The 15,123-nt window shown below is 39.9% G+C and overlaps 1 non-coding gene across 1 annotated transcript; it reads left to right on the forward strand.

Moving 5' to 3' along the window:
- Positions 1-205: 205 nt before the first annotated feature.
- On the forward strand, positions 206-309 carry LOC148562138 (small nucleolar RNA R71). Its single transcript, XR_015886792.1, has one exon. It is a non-coding gene; the product is annotated as a small nucleolar RNA R71 (small nucleolar RNA).
- Positions 310-15,123: the final 14,814 nt, after the last annotated feature.

The raw sequence follows: 15,123 nt of genomic DNA on the forward strand, positions 1-15,123 counted from the left end.
ATTGTTTAGCTCCATCACTCCTCTCGTGTTCCCTCTTTCGGAAGCATAGAAGTAGTCATTCTCTGCTACAGTTTCAATGACATCTATGGCTTCCTCAATGGTCTTCTTCTTGTTCAAAGATCCTCCGGATGAATGGTCTACTGCCTTCTTTGATTCATAAGAGAGCCCTTCATAGAAAATGTGCAGCTGCACCTATTCGTTGAACATGTCAGGTGGACACCTCCTTGTCAGGTCCTTAAACCTCTCCCATGCTTCATACAGAGTCTCACCATCTTGTTGCCTGAAAGTTTGGACCTCAGCTCTCAGCCTATTGATTTGTTGAGGGGGGTAGAATCTTGCTAAGAATTTGTTCACCACATCTTCCCAAGTTGTCAAGCTCTCCTTCGGGAAAGACTCCAACCACTTGGCTGCCTTATCCTTGAGTGAGAATGGAAATAAGAGCAGTCTATAGGCGTCAGGATGAACACCATTAGACTTCACCGTGTCACATATTCTCAGGAAGGTGGTTAGATGTTGATTGGGGTCTTCTTGGACACTTCCTCCGAACGAACAGTTGTTCTACACAAGGGTGATGAGCTGTGGTTTTAGTTCAAAATTGTTGGCATGGATGGTTGGCTTTTGAATGCTACTTCCACAATTTCCTAGGTTCGGATTGATGTAAGAGCCTAAAACTCTTCTATCCTCCCCAGCATGATTTGCTCGACCTCCTCCGCCATGGTTGTGAGTCTCTTCTTCATGATGGTTTTCCATGTTTTCTTCCATGTTTGGTTCAAAGTATTCCTCCTCTTTCTCAGCACCAACTACTCTTTTTTCCTCTTGCTTCCCTTCTTAATCTCAAGAAGGTCCTCTCAGGTTCAGAATCAAAGGAAGTTGAAGCCCCGCTTCTTCTCCCTGTTATACAACCAACAAGTACAAGCAAGGAAAATAGATGCAGAAAGTATTTCTGTCAGAATTACTGTTAATGTGAGTGATGCAATATATCAAACAGTTAGTGGGTTAGTGAAATGAATTGTAAATAACAAAGAAAAAGTAGAGGAAGGGAAGAAATTAACTAAAACAAAAAGTAAATTACTCAAACAGAAAATTAAATCAAACAAAACAAAAATGCTCAATCTAGTTATCTTCCAATTTAATCATTGTTGATGCACAATCAATCCCCGGCAACAGCGCCATAAACTTGATACACGGAAAACTTGTCTCATAACAAATTTCCTTCGGCAAGTGTACCAAATTTGTCGTCAAGTAAAAACTCACAATAGAGTGAGGTCAAATCCCACAGGGATTGATTGATCAAGCAACTTTAATTAGAGGAATGTTCTAGTTGAGCGAATCAGAATTTGAGTTGAGAATTACAGAAAATTAAATGGCGGGAAAGTAAATAACAGAAAAGTAAATACTAGAAATAAAGAGCTGAATGTAGATGACAGAAAGTAAATTACAGAATCTTAAATGGGAATGGGGAAATTGCTCATAAAAGTAAATGACAGAAATTAAAGAGAATGGGTAAGATCAGAAATGGGGAGTTCATTGGGCTCAGGAGATGTTGCATTCTCCGGATCAATTTCATTTTCATCTCTTCCTTAATCAATGCACTCATTGATCTCCTTGGCAATCTTAAGTAATCGATCACAATTCCTTATAATTCAATCTCTCAAATCTTGATCAATAGCCAATTCCTTGGTCAATTGCTCATGAGAAGAGATGAAGTATGGTCACTGATTATACCACATGCATTTCCCAAATCAGGTGTTGAGAGGATTATAGTCACATATCCATCCAAACCCAATTTGGTCCAGCATGAGAAAGCATTTCTAGCATGATCTCTTCATTCCTCTTTCAAGGTTCAGAAGAGATCCAAGTTTGAATAGCTTCTTTTCCAGGATAACTACCCAATTGGATGAAGATCAAAAGCTTTCAAGTAAAATCAAGAGAAAAGATAGAAGAAGAATAATGAAAACTAGTATTGATCCATTAAATTACAACAGAGCTCCCTAACCCAATGAAAGGGGTTTAGTTGTTCATAGCTCTGGAAAATGAAAACAAAGATGGAGAATACATGATGAAACTAGAAGTGCAGAGAAAGTAAAATACAGAGAGTAGTTCTATGCCAAGAGGCTCACTATAATTTCCAACTCCCAATTGAATTCAAAGCTACTCCTATATATACTACTCTTCTGTTCTTCTAGTTGGTTCTTCAAGTCTTGGGTATGGGCCTTTGGATCTTGAGTTTGAAGCAGTTCTCTTCTTCATTGGGCTTGGCTTTACTTGCAGAGAGAAAGTGTGAAGTGGGCAGAGACTTTAGCTCAGGACGTTAGTGGTGTTAACGTTCAGTGAAAATATAGGTTCGAGAACGTTAGTGACAATCACCTTTTTCACTAACGTTCCTCACCCAAGTAAGAGCCACGTTATCTTCAACGTTAGTGGCACAAACGTTGCCACTAACGTTGCCTCTTTGTCCTTTGCACACGTTATTGGGACTTGCCTTTCCCAATAACGTTGAGAAGTCTCCCCCTTCCCTATGTTAGAGTCCATGTTAACTTAGTTAACGTGGCTCTTTTAACGTAGGCTTGCCAACCTTCGAGAATGTTAGTGACACTTACCATTGTCACTAACATTCCAATGTGCCCCTATTTCTCACATTAGAGTCCATGTTAACTAGGTTAACGTGGCTTCTAACGTGGCCATGCTAGTCATCTCCAACGTTAGTGACAAAGTTGAGTGTCACTAACGTTGGCTCATCATTCCCTTATCCACGTTAGCTTCCACGTTAACTAAGTTAACGTGGGAGTTAACGTGGCTCATAGTGGCTTGTGTGGGCTCATTCCAACGTTAGTGACAATGTTGGGTGTCACTAACGTTGGCGATCTCCTCCCTTCTTCATGTTAACTTCCACGTTAACTAAGTTAACGTGGGAGTTAACGTGGCTTATTGGGGCTTGTGTGGGTTCCTTCCAACGTTAGTGACAATGTTTGGTGTCACTAACGTTGTCGACCACCTTGTTTCTTCACGTTAGCTTCCACGTTAACTAGGTTAACGTGGGAGTTAACGTGGCTTATTGTGACTTGGCCAACGTTAGTGATAAAGTTGAATGTCACTAACGTTGGCTTCCCCTTTACTTCTTAACGTTAGAGGCCACGTTAAATAAGTTAACGTGGCAACTAACGTGACCACTTATGAGCTTGGTCTAATGTTAGCGATAATGTTAAGTGTCACTAACGTTGGCTCCATTTCCTTTCTTCGACGTTAGAGTTCACGTTAACTTAGTTAACATGACAATTGACGTGGGCAATGATGGCTGGTGCATGAATTGTAAATCACACTTTTTACAACTCGTACCACTAACCAGCAAGTGCACTGGGTCATTCAAGTAATACCTTACGTGAGTAAGGGTCGATCCCACGGAGATTGTTGGCTTGAAGCAAGCTATGGTTATCTTGCAACTCTTAGTCAGGATATTAATTAGTGGTTATCAATTGACTTGCAAATGAACAAGAGAGCATGAATTATAGGTTACTTGTTATGCAGTAAATGAGAATATGTTGGAGTTTTGGAGATGCTTTGCCTTTTGAATCTCTGCTTTCTCCCTATCTTCTTCTTCACGCACGCACGTCCCTCCTATGGCAAGCTGTGTGTTGGAGGATCACCGTTGTCAATGGCTACCATCCTTCCTTTCAGTGAAAATGGTCCAAGTGCGCTGTCACCGCACGGCTAATCATCTGTAGGTTCTCGATCATACCGGAATAGGATTCGCTATCCTTTTGTGTCTGTCACTACGCCCAGCACTCGTGAGTTTGAAGCTCGTCACAGTCATCCAATCCCAGAATCCTACTAGGAATACCACAGACAAGGTTTAGACTTTCCGGATTCTCAAGGATGCTGCCAATGGATTCTAGCTTATACCACGGAGATTCCGATTAAGGAATCTAAGAGATACTCATTCAATCTAATATAGAACGGAGGTGGTTGTCAGGCACATGTTCATAGGTTGAGAATGGTGATAAGTGTCACGGATCGTCACATTCATCATAATAAGGCGCAAATGAACATCTTAGATAGGAACAAACGTGATTGAATAGAAAACAGAAATACTGGCATTAATTCATCGAGGCACAGCAGAGCTCCTCACCCCCAACAATGGAGTTTAGAGACTCATTCCGTCAAAAGGTACAAATTTCATATCTAAAATGTCATGAGATACAAAACAAGTCTCTAAAAGTTGTTTAAATACTAGACTAGTAAACTAGGTTTACAGTAAATGAGTAAACTATGATGGATGGTGCAGAAATCCACTTCTGGGGCCCACTTGGTGTGTGCTGGGGCTGAGACTTAAGCTAATCATGTGCATAGGGCTGTTTTGGGCGTTCAACGCCAGCTTTGGATCCTTTTTTGGCGTTGAACTCCACTTTGTAACTTGTTTCTGGCGCTGGACGCCAGACAGCAGCATGAAACTGGCGTTGAACGCTAGTTTACGTCATCTATCCTTGATCAAAGTATAGATTATTATATATTGCTGGAAAGCCCTGGATGTCTACTTTTCAACGCAATTGGAAGCGCGCCATTTGGAGGTTTTTAGCTCCAGAAAATCCACTTTGAGTGCAGGGAGGTCAGAATCCAACAACATCAGCAGTCCTTTTTCAGCCTGAATCAGATTTTTGCTCAGCTCCCTCAATTTCAGCCAGAAAATACCTGAAATCACTGAAAAACATACAAACTCATAGTAAAGTCCAGAAATATGAATTTTGCCTAGAAACTACTAAAAATAAACTAAAAACTAACTAAAAGACACTAAAAACTCTATGAAATTAACCCCGAAAAGCGTATAAAATATCCGCTCATCACAACACCAAACTTAAACTGTTGCTTGTTCTCAAGAAACTAGATAAATAAAATAGAATACAAATAATTTAAGAAGTAATAATATCTCAGAGTTTTTTTAGTGAAGCTCAGATTCTAATTAGATGAGTGGGACTAGTAGCTTTTTGCTTCTGAACAGTTTTGGCATCTCACTTTATCCATTGAAGCTCAGAGTGATTGGCATCTATAGGAACTCAGAATTCAGATAGTGATATTGATTCTCCTAGTTCAGTATGTTGATTCTTGAACACAGCTACTTTATGAGTCTTGGCCGTGGCCCTAAGCACTTTGTTTTCCAGTATTACCACCGGATACATAAATGCCACAGACACATAATTGGGTGAACCTTTTCAGATTGTGACTCAGCTTTGCTAAAGTCCCCTATTAGAGGTGTCCAGGGTTCTTAAGCACACTCTTCTTTTTGCTTTGGACCTTGACTTTAACCGCTCAGTCTCAAGTTTTCACTTGACACCTTCACGCCACAAGCACATGGTTAAGGACAACTTGGTTTAGCCGCTTAGGCCAGGATTTTATTCCTTCAGGCCCTCCTATCCACTGATGCTCAAAGACTTGGGGTCCTTTTTATTACCCTTGCTTTTTGGTTTTAAGGGCTATTGGCTTTTTGCTCTTGCCTTTTGGTTTTAAGAGCTTTGGCTTTTTCTGCTTGCTTTTTCTTTTTCTTTCTCTATTTTTTTTTCTGCAAGCTTTTGTAATCACTACTTTTTCTTGCTTCAAGAATCATTTTTATGATTTTTTAGATTATCAATAACATGTCTCATATTCATCATTCTTTCAAGAGCCAACATATTTAACAGTCTTAAACATCAAATTCAAAAGACATATGCACTGTTCAAGCATTCATTCAGAAGACAGAAAGCATTGCCACCACATGTAAATAATTATAATTTATTTTATTAAAAACTCAAAAAATATTGCCTCTTATTCTAAAGAAATTCTTCTATTTTATTCATGTTCAATGATGATGATAAAATTAAATTATAGCTTAATTGGGGATAAAATCAAAAATATAGATACTAGTTACTACTATATGACTCCTAAGGTAAAACTAAAATAAAAATAGTTATCACAGAGTTAAGGCTAAGATTGGAATTTAACAACCTTTGTTCTGGGAAGTGGATGTTCCTCTAATCTGCGGGGTGCTTGGTCCTTCAAGAGATAATTTCTGGCGCTTCAATTCCCTTAAATCACGCCCTTGCTCCTCCTATTCTTTAAGCAAATAGCAAAGAATGCTACTTTGTTCCTTCTGTTCTTTCTGTATTTGTTCCATAGCTTCTTGCATCTTGGTAATATATGTTTCAAGATACTCCCAGTATTCAGATTGAGGGATTTCTGGGAGATTTTCTTGTGTTCTCTTCTTGATGGGGTCATCCTGTGATTGTTGTTTTTCCATTGATGCTTTGGTGATTGGCCGCTCAACTGAGATATACTCAGTTATTCCCATCCTTACTCCAGCGTCCTTGCAGAGCATAGAAATCAAGCTTGGATAAGCCAACCTGGCATCTTTGGAATTTTTGTTTGCAATTTTGTAGAATTCAGTTGAAATCAGTTGACGAACTTCCACTTCTTTTCCCATCATGATGCAATGGATCATCACTGCTCTTCTAATAGTGACTTCAGAACGGTTGCTAGTGGGCAGCAGAGAATGCCCAATGAAGTCCAGCCATCCTCTGGCGACTGGTTTGAGATCTTCTCTTTTGAGTTGATTTGGAACACCCTTCGTGCTGGTGGTCCACCTGGCTCCAGGGATACATATATCCTCTAGAATCTTATCCAGGCCCTTGTCTGTTCTCATCATTCTCCTATTGAAGGAGTCTGGATCATCTTTCAGCTGAGGTAGCTTTAAGATCTCCCTGATCTTGTCAGGGTGGGTATGAACAATCTTTCCTCTGACCATGGTCCGATAGTCATAGATAGTAGATCCAGATAGTCTTTGCCTGTCTGTATGCCACATATTAGCATAGAACTCCTGGACCATATTCCTTCCCACTTTCGTTTCAGGATTGGCTAGGATCTCCCAGTTCCTGATTCGGATTTGCTCTTGGATCTCCGGATATTCGTCTTCTTTCAGATCGAATCTAACTTCCGGGATCACTGATCTTAGAGCCATTATTTTGTAAAAATGGTCTGAATGTTCTTTAGTTAAGAACTTCCCTTGATTCCAAAGTGGTTTTGGAACACTCTCTTTCTTGCCTCTTGGAGTGGGTTGTTTTTCTTTAGGAGCCATGATCTTAGTGGGTATGGTTTAGTGATCACGGATAAAAACACCAAACTTAGAGGTTTGTGACGTCGGGTTTTCTACCAGTAAAGAAATTCACAGAAACGGTTGCATTGTAGATATAGTTTCTAAACCGGCAAAAATCCCTTCGTACAAACGTGTTGGGTGTCACAAGTAACAAACCCCTTTAAAAATTGTTAATTGAGTATTCAAACCTCGGGTCGTCTTCTCAAGGAACTGCGAGGAAGTATGTTCTTATTATTGGCTATAAAGGTTGTAATCGGGGTTTAGAAGGTGAGAAGCAAGTAATTTAAATGACAAGTGAATTAAATGGCAAGTAAAAATAAATAATAACTGTAAAACAACTTTTGGCAAGATAAGAGAAATTAGAAGTCCAACTTAGTTATCCTTCTCAACAATAATGAAAGTTGTATCTTAATTCCACTTGGTCAACCTTTACCAGAGCAAAGGAAAGTTAAGGGACTAATTAAATTGACCTTTGAATCCTAATTATTTCCTAAGAAAAGGTTGGGATTAATTAAGTTTAGTTCAATTAGCAAGATAACGATTATCAATTATGTTGAGTTTAATAACTGTTGAGTTACTGAATTCTAAACCAAAACCAAAAGGGGAAAAAGCAAATTGCTGAAATAATAAAAGTGTCCTTAGATGGGAAGCAATGGCAACTTAAATCAAGAAAACAATCATAAACTGGAAATACCTCAAATTATCATTAATTCAATTAGAAATCTGTAACATGAAATAATTCTTAGATCAATTTATAATAATAATCAATTCAAATGTTGGAATAAATAAATAAAAGTAAAACTAAAAGAACATTAAACCTGGATCCAGAGTTACTCTTAAAACAAGAAGAAATCCTAAATCCTAAAAGAGAGAGAGAGAAGATCTCCCTCTCAACTAAATCTAAATCATTGAAAGGTGAAAATATGCGAGCTCCCCTTTGAATGGAAGCATTCCCACACTTTATAACCTCTGGTCTATGCTGTCTGTACTTGGATCTGGGCCAAAAAGGGCTTCAGAATTCGCTGGGGGCGTATTCTGTAATTTCTGGTGCGTGGCCTCTGTCACGCGTCCGCGTGGATCACGCGGTCGCGTCATTCGGAGCTCTACCTTGCCACGCGGTCGCGTCAGTCATGCGACCGCGTCATGTGTATTCTGCTTAAGGCGCGCGGTCGCGTCAGTCATGCGGCCGCGTCGCTGCTGATTCGTGCTTGGCACGTGATCGCGTCATCCATGCGATCGCGTGGACACCAGTTTCTTTAAAGCTCCGTTTTGCTTTCTCCTTCCATTCTAGTATGTTTCCTTTTTCATCCTTTAAGTCATTCTGCCTTTAGAAAATCTGAAACTACTCAACACACTAATCACGGCATCGAATGGAAATAAAGGTAATTAAAATAATTAATTTTTAAAGCTTAGAAAACATGTTTTTCATTATATGACATAATAAGGAAGGGAAAGTAAAACTATGCAATTAATGTGAATAAGTAGGTGAAGAGTTGAATAAATCACTCTAATTAAGCACAAAAGAACTCATGAAATATGGGTTTATCAGTTTGCTTGTCCTCAAGCAAAAGAAAAGAAAGGAGAGGGATAGAAGGAGAGCTAGTGTAGGATGGTGGATGAGAGGAAGGAGGCCGAATGGGTTTTTAAAAGGGAGGGGGTTTTCGAAAATAGGGAGAAAGATAAGATAGAAGATATGATTTTTAAAAAAAATAAGTATGATAAGAAAAGATATAATTTAAAATTGAAAAGATATGCAAGATATTTGAAAAAGATAAAATTAGATTTTTGAAAAAGATAATATGGAGATCTGAAAAAGATATTGATTAGTTGAAAAGATTTTTGAATGAAAAGAGATAGATTTGTTTTGAACATTTTGAAAAAGAGTTGAGTTGGATTGAAAAAAAGGATTTGTGCTTATGGATTAAGATACATTTGATATTTTTTAAAATAGGTTTTTTAGAAATTAGGGATTTTAGAAATCAGGGTTCTTAACATGTTTATGCAAGAAATCATGAATTGAAACATGAAAATTAAGATTAAAATGAAAAATATGAAAAAAAACGAATTTACCTCCTCCCCACCATCCTGGCGTTTGAACGCCCAAACGCTGCATGTTTTGGGCATTCAACGCCCAAATGCTGCCTCTCCTGGGCGTTCAACGCCCAGCTGTTGCTTCTTTCTGGCGTTGAACGCCAGGAACTCCTTTGTCACTGGGCGTTTTTCTGAACGCCCAGGACGCTGTAAATCTGGTATTAAACGCCCAGAAGGAGCTTCTTTCTGGCGTTCAACGCCCAGAAGATGCTTCTGTCTGGCGTTTAACGCCCAGATGGCTATCCTTACTGGCGTTCAATGCCCAGTGGATGCTTCTGTTGGGCATTGAACGCCCAAAACAGACTCTTATTGGCGTTTTCTTGCCAGTGAGCTCTTTTTCTCTGTTTTGTGTGTAGAATCCTTCTGTAACCCTGTGAACTTATACAATTGACTCTTTACCTTAGTATCAGTGAACTTTATATAAACAAATAAAATCAAGAATAGGGCAAAATACTTAGAGGAAGTGATGCCCCATGGCTGGGTTGCCTCCCAGCAAGCGCTTCTTTATTGTCTTTAGCTGGACCTTGCTGAGCTTTTAATCTAGCTTCAGCCTTGAGCACTCTTGCTCAACATTGCCTTCAAGATAGTGCTTGATTCTCTGTCCATTAACAATGAACTTCTTGTTAGAATCAATATCTTGAAGCTCCACATAACCATATGGTGATACACTTGTAATCACATATGGTCCCTTCCACCGGGACTTCAGTTTCCCGGGGAATAGCCTGAGCCTAGAGATAAACAACATAACCTTTTGTCCTGGTTCAAAGATTCTAGATGACAGCTTTCTGTCATGCCACTTTTTTTATTTTTCTTTATAAAGCTTGGCATTTTCGAAAGCAGTGAATCTGAATTCCTCTAGCTCATTTAGCTGGAGCAATCTTTTTTCTCCAGCTAATTTGGCATCAATGTTTAGGAATCTGGTTGCCCAGTAGGCTTTATGTTCCAGTTCCACGGGCAGGTGGCATGCCTTACCATACACAAGTTGGTATGGAGAGGTCCCTATAGGAGTCTTGAATGCTGTTCTGTAAGCCCACAGAGCATCATCCAAGCTTCGTGCCCAATCCTTTCTACGGGTACTTACAGTCCGTTCCAGGATTCTTTTTAGTTCTCTGTTAGAGACTTCAGCTTGCCCATTTGTCTGTGGATGATATGGAGTCGCCACCTTGTGGCGAATCCCATACCGGACCATGGCAGAGTAAAGCTGTTTGTTGCAGAAGTGAGTGCCCCCATCACTGATTAGTACCCTGGGGACACCAAACCTGCTGAATATATGTTTCTGGAGGAATTTTAGCACTGTTTTAGTATCATTGATGGGTGTGGCAATGGCCTCAACCCATTTTGATACATAGTCAACTGCCACCAGAATATAAGTGTTTGAGTATGATGGTGGGAAAGGCCCCATGAAATCAATACCCCATACATCAAACAACTCAATCTCCAAGATTCCTTGTTGAGGCATGGCGTAACTGTGAGGCAAATTACCAGCTCTCTGGCAACTGTCACAGTTACGTACAAACTCTCGGGAATCTCTGTAGAGTGTAGGCTAGTAGAAGCCACATTGGAGGACTTTGGTGGCTGTCTGCTCACCTCCGAAATGACCTCCATATTGTGACCCATGGCAATGCCATAAGATCCTTTGTGCTTCTTTTTTAGGCACACACCTACGAATTATGCCATATGAACATCTCTTTAAGAGATAGGGTTCATCCCATAAGTAGTACTTTGCATCAGTAATTAATTTTTTCTTTTGTTGCCTGCTGTACTCCTTGGGAATGAACCTTGCAGCTTTGTAGTTTGCAATGTCTGCAAACCATGGTGTTTCCTAAATGGCAAACAAATGTTCATCCGGAAAGGTCTCAGAGATTTCAAGAGAGGGGAATGACGTCCCTTCTATTTGCTCTATCCGGGACAGATGATCAGCCACTTGGTTCTCTGTCCCTTTTCTGTCTCTTATTTCTATATCAAACTCTTGCAGAAGCAACACCCATCTTATGAGCCTGGGTTTTGAATCCTGCTTTGTGAGTAGATATTTGAGAGCGGCATGGTCAGTATACACAATCACCTTTGATCTTACCAAGTATGATCTAAACTTGTCAATGGCATAAACCACTGCAAGTAATTCTTTTTCTGTGGTTGTGTAATTTTTCTGGGCATCATTTAAAATGCGACTGGCATAATAAATGACATGCAGAAGCTTGTCATGCCTCTGCCCCAGTACTGCACCAATGGCGTGATCACTGGCATCACACATTAGCTCAAATGGTAATGTCCAGTCTGGTGCAGAAATAACTGGTGCTGTGACCAGCTTGGCTTTTAGCGTTTCAAACGCCTGCAGATACTCTGTATCAAACACAAATGGCGTGTCAGCAGCTAGCAGATTGCTCAGAGGTTTTGCGATTTTTGAAAAATCCTTTATAAACCTCCTATAGAATCCTGCATGCCCCAGAAAGCTTCTAATTGCCTTAACATTGGCAGGTGGTGGTAATTTTTCAATTACCTCTATTTTTGCTTGATCCACCTCTATTCCCTTGTTTGAAATTTTATGCCCAAGGACAATCCCTTCAGTCACCATAAAGTGACATTTTTCCCAGTTTAAAACTAGGTTGGTCTCTTGGCATCTTTTCAGAACTAGTTTCAGGTGATCAAGACAGGAGCTGAATGAGTCTCCATATACTGAGAAGTCATCCATGAAGACTTCCAGAAATTTTTCCACCATATCAGAGAAAATAGAGAGCATGCATCTCTGGAAGGTTGCGGGCGCATCACACAGCCCAAATGGCATCCTTCTATAAGCAAACACTCCAGATGGACATGTGAATGCTGTTTTCTCTTGATCCTGGAGATCTACTGCAATCTGGTTATAGCCTGAGTAGCCATCCAAAAAGCAGTAATAATCATGACCTGCCAATCTTTCTAGCATCTGGTCTATGAATGGTAAAGGAAAATTATCCTTTCTGGTGGCTGTATTGAGCCTTCTGTAGTCAATACACATGCGCCACCCTGTCACTGTTCTTGTAGGAACCAGTTCATTCTTTTCATTATGAACCACTATCATGCCTCCCTTTTTGGGGATAACTTGAACAGGGCTCACCCAGACGCTATCAGAAATAGGATAAATAATCCCAGCCTCCAGTAATTTGGTGACCTCTTTCTGCACCACTTCCTTCATGGCTGGATTAGCCGCCTCTGTGGTTGAACCACTGGTTTAGCATTATCCTCCAATAAGATTTTGTGCATGCATCTAGCTGGGCTTATACCCTTAAGGTCACCTATGGACCACCCAAGAGCTGTCTTGTGTGTCCTTAGCACTTGAATAAGTGCTTCCTCTTCCTGTGGATTCAAAGCAGAGCTTATGATCACTGGAAAAGTGTCACCTTCTCCCAGAAATGCATATTTTAGGGATGGTGGTAATGGTTTGAGCTCGGGTTTAGGGGGTTTTTCCTCTTCCAGAGGAAATTTCAGAGGCTCTTTCATTTCCTCTGAATCCTCCAAATCAGGCTGAACATCTTTAAAGATGTCTTCCAACTCTGATTCGAGACTCACAGCCATGTTGATCTCTTCCACCAAAGAGTCAATAAGATCAACTTTCATGCAGTCTTTTGAAGTGTCTGGATGCTGCATGGCTTTGACAGCATTCAACTTAAACTCATCATCATTGACTCTCAGGGTTATTTCCCCATGTTGGACATCAATGAGAGTTCGTCCAGTTGCTAAGAAGGGTCTTCCTAGAATGAGAGTAGCACTCTTGTGCTCCTCCATTTCTAGCACTACAAAGTCAGTGGGAAAGGAGAATGGCCCAACTCTGACAATCATGTCTTCAATCACGCCTGATGGGTATTTAATGGAGCCATCAGCAAGTTGAAGACATATCTGGGTTGGTTTAACTTCTTCAGTTAAACCAAGCTTTCTGATAGTGGATGAAGGTATTAGGTTGATGCTTGCCCCAAGATCACATAAAGCTGTCTTGGTGCAATTACCTTCTAATGTGCATGGTATCAGAAAACTCCCAAGGTCTTTAAGCTTTTCAGGAAAGCTTTTCAGAATGACTGCACTATATTCTTCAGTGAGGAGAACTCTTTCAGTTTCTCTCTAATCCTTCTTATGACTAAAGATCTCTTTCATGAACTTGGCATAAGAAGGTATTTTCTCAAGTGCCTCTGCAAATGGAATCTTTATTTCAAGAGTCCTGAGATAGTCTGCAAAGCGAGCAAATTGCTTATCCTGCTCCTCTTGGCGGAGTTTTTGAGGATAAGGTATCTTGGCTTTATATTCCTCAACCTTAGTTGCTGTAAGTTTATTTCCTACAGAAGTGGTTGAAGAAGCCCTTTTAGATGGGTTGTCATCAGCACTTGTGTGTGTCTGATCCCTCACTGGCAATTGAGTGCCAGAGTTAGAAGCTGGAGTGACGTTAGACGCCAGCTCCTCATCTGTTCCTGGCGTTTGAACGCCAGAACTGTGCTTCTTTTGGGAGTTCAACGCCAGATCCTTACTTGTTTCTGGCGTTGACCGCCAGTTCTGAGCATAGTCTGGGTGTTCAGCGCCAGCCTTCCACCCAATTTCTGGCGTTTTAGCGCCAGAATTATTTTTCCCTGGGGTCTTACTGTCCTCAGATGGATTTTGGGTGGTTTGCTCATTTCTTGGTTTTCTGCTGCCTTGAAGTGGGATATTTAGTGCTTTCCCACTTCTTAATTGAACTGCTTGGCATTCTTCTGTTATTTGTTTTGACAGCTGCTGCTTTGTTTGCTTTAATTGTACTTCCATGTTTATATTAGCCATCCTTGTCTCTTGTAGTTTATCCTTGAATTCAGCTAACTGCTTTGTTAGAAAATCCAATTGCTGATTGAATTCAGCAGCTTGCTCTACAGGACTGAGTTCAGCAGTTACTGTTTTAGCCTCTTCTTTCATGGAAGGGTCACTGCTTAGGTACAGATGCTGATTTCTAGCAACTGTATCAATGAGCTCTTGAGCTTCTTCAATTGTCTTTCTCATGTGGATAGATCCACCAGCTGAGTAATCTAGAGAGATCTGAGCTCTTTCTGTAAGCCCATAATAGAAGATGTCTAACTGAACCCACTCTGAAAACATTTCAGAGGGGCATTTTCGTAGCATCTCTCTGTATCTCTCCCAGGCATCATAAAGAGATTCATTATCTCCTTGTTTAAAGCCTTGGATGTCCAGCCTTAGCTGTGTCATCCGTTTTGGAGGAAAGTATTGATTCAGGAATTTTTCCGTCAGCTGTTTCCATGTCCTTATGCTAGCCTTAGGTTGGTTATTTAACCACCTCTTGGCTTGGTCTTTTACAGCAAATGGAAACAGTAATAATCTGTAGACATCCTGATCTACTTCCTTATCATGTACTGTGTCAGCAATTTGTAAAAACTGTGCCAAAAACTCTGTAGGTTCTTCCTGTGGAAGACCGGAATACTGGCAACTTTGCTGCACCATGATAATGAGCTGAGGATTCAACTCAAAGCTACTGACTCCAATGGAGGGTATGCAGATACTACTCCCATATGAAGCAGTAGAGGGGTTAGCATATGACCCCAGAGTCCTCCTGGACTGTTCATTTCCACTTAGATCCATGATGGAGAAAGAGAGATGATGTACAATAAAAAAAATTTATTTTTATTTATTTATTTATTTATTTATTTAATTATTTCGAAAATAAAATAAATTAAAATAAAATAAATAAAAATAGGTGAAGATTTTCGAAAAAAATGAGGGGAGAGAAAGCGGTCAGGAAGTTTTGAAAAAGATATGATTTGGAAAAGATTTTAAATTTTTGAAAAAAATCTGAATTTTAAAAATAATTTTTGAAAATTTGTTTTAAAAATAGAGAGAAAAGATTTTTTTGAATATAAAGAGGAAAGAGAGAAACAATAAGATAGCCCAAGATTTAAAATTTTTAGATCTAA

This window comes from Arachis ipaensis, chromosome B6 (assembly GCF_059453495.1).
Source record: "Arachis ipaensis isolate K30076 ecotype BB chromosome B6, ASM5945349v1, whole genome shotgun sequence".
NCBI classification, from domain to species: Eukaryota; Viridiplantae; Streptophyta; class Magnoliopsida; order Fabales; family Fabaceae; genus Arachis; species Arachis ipaensis.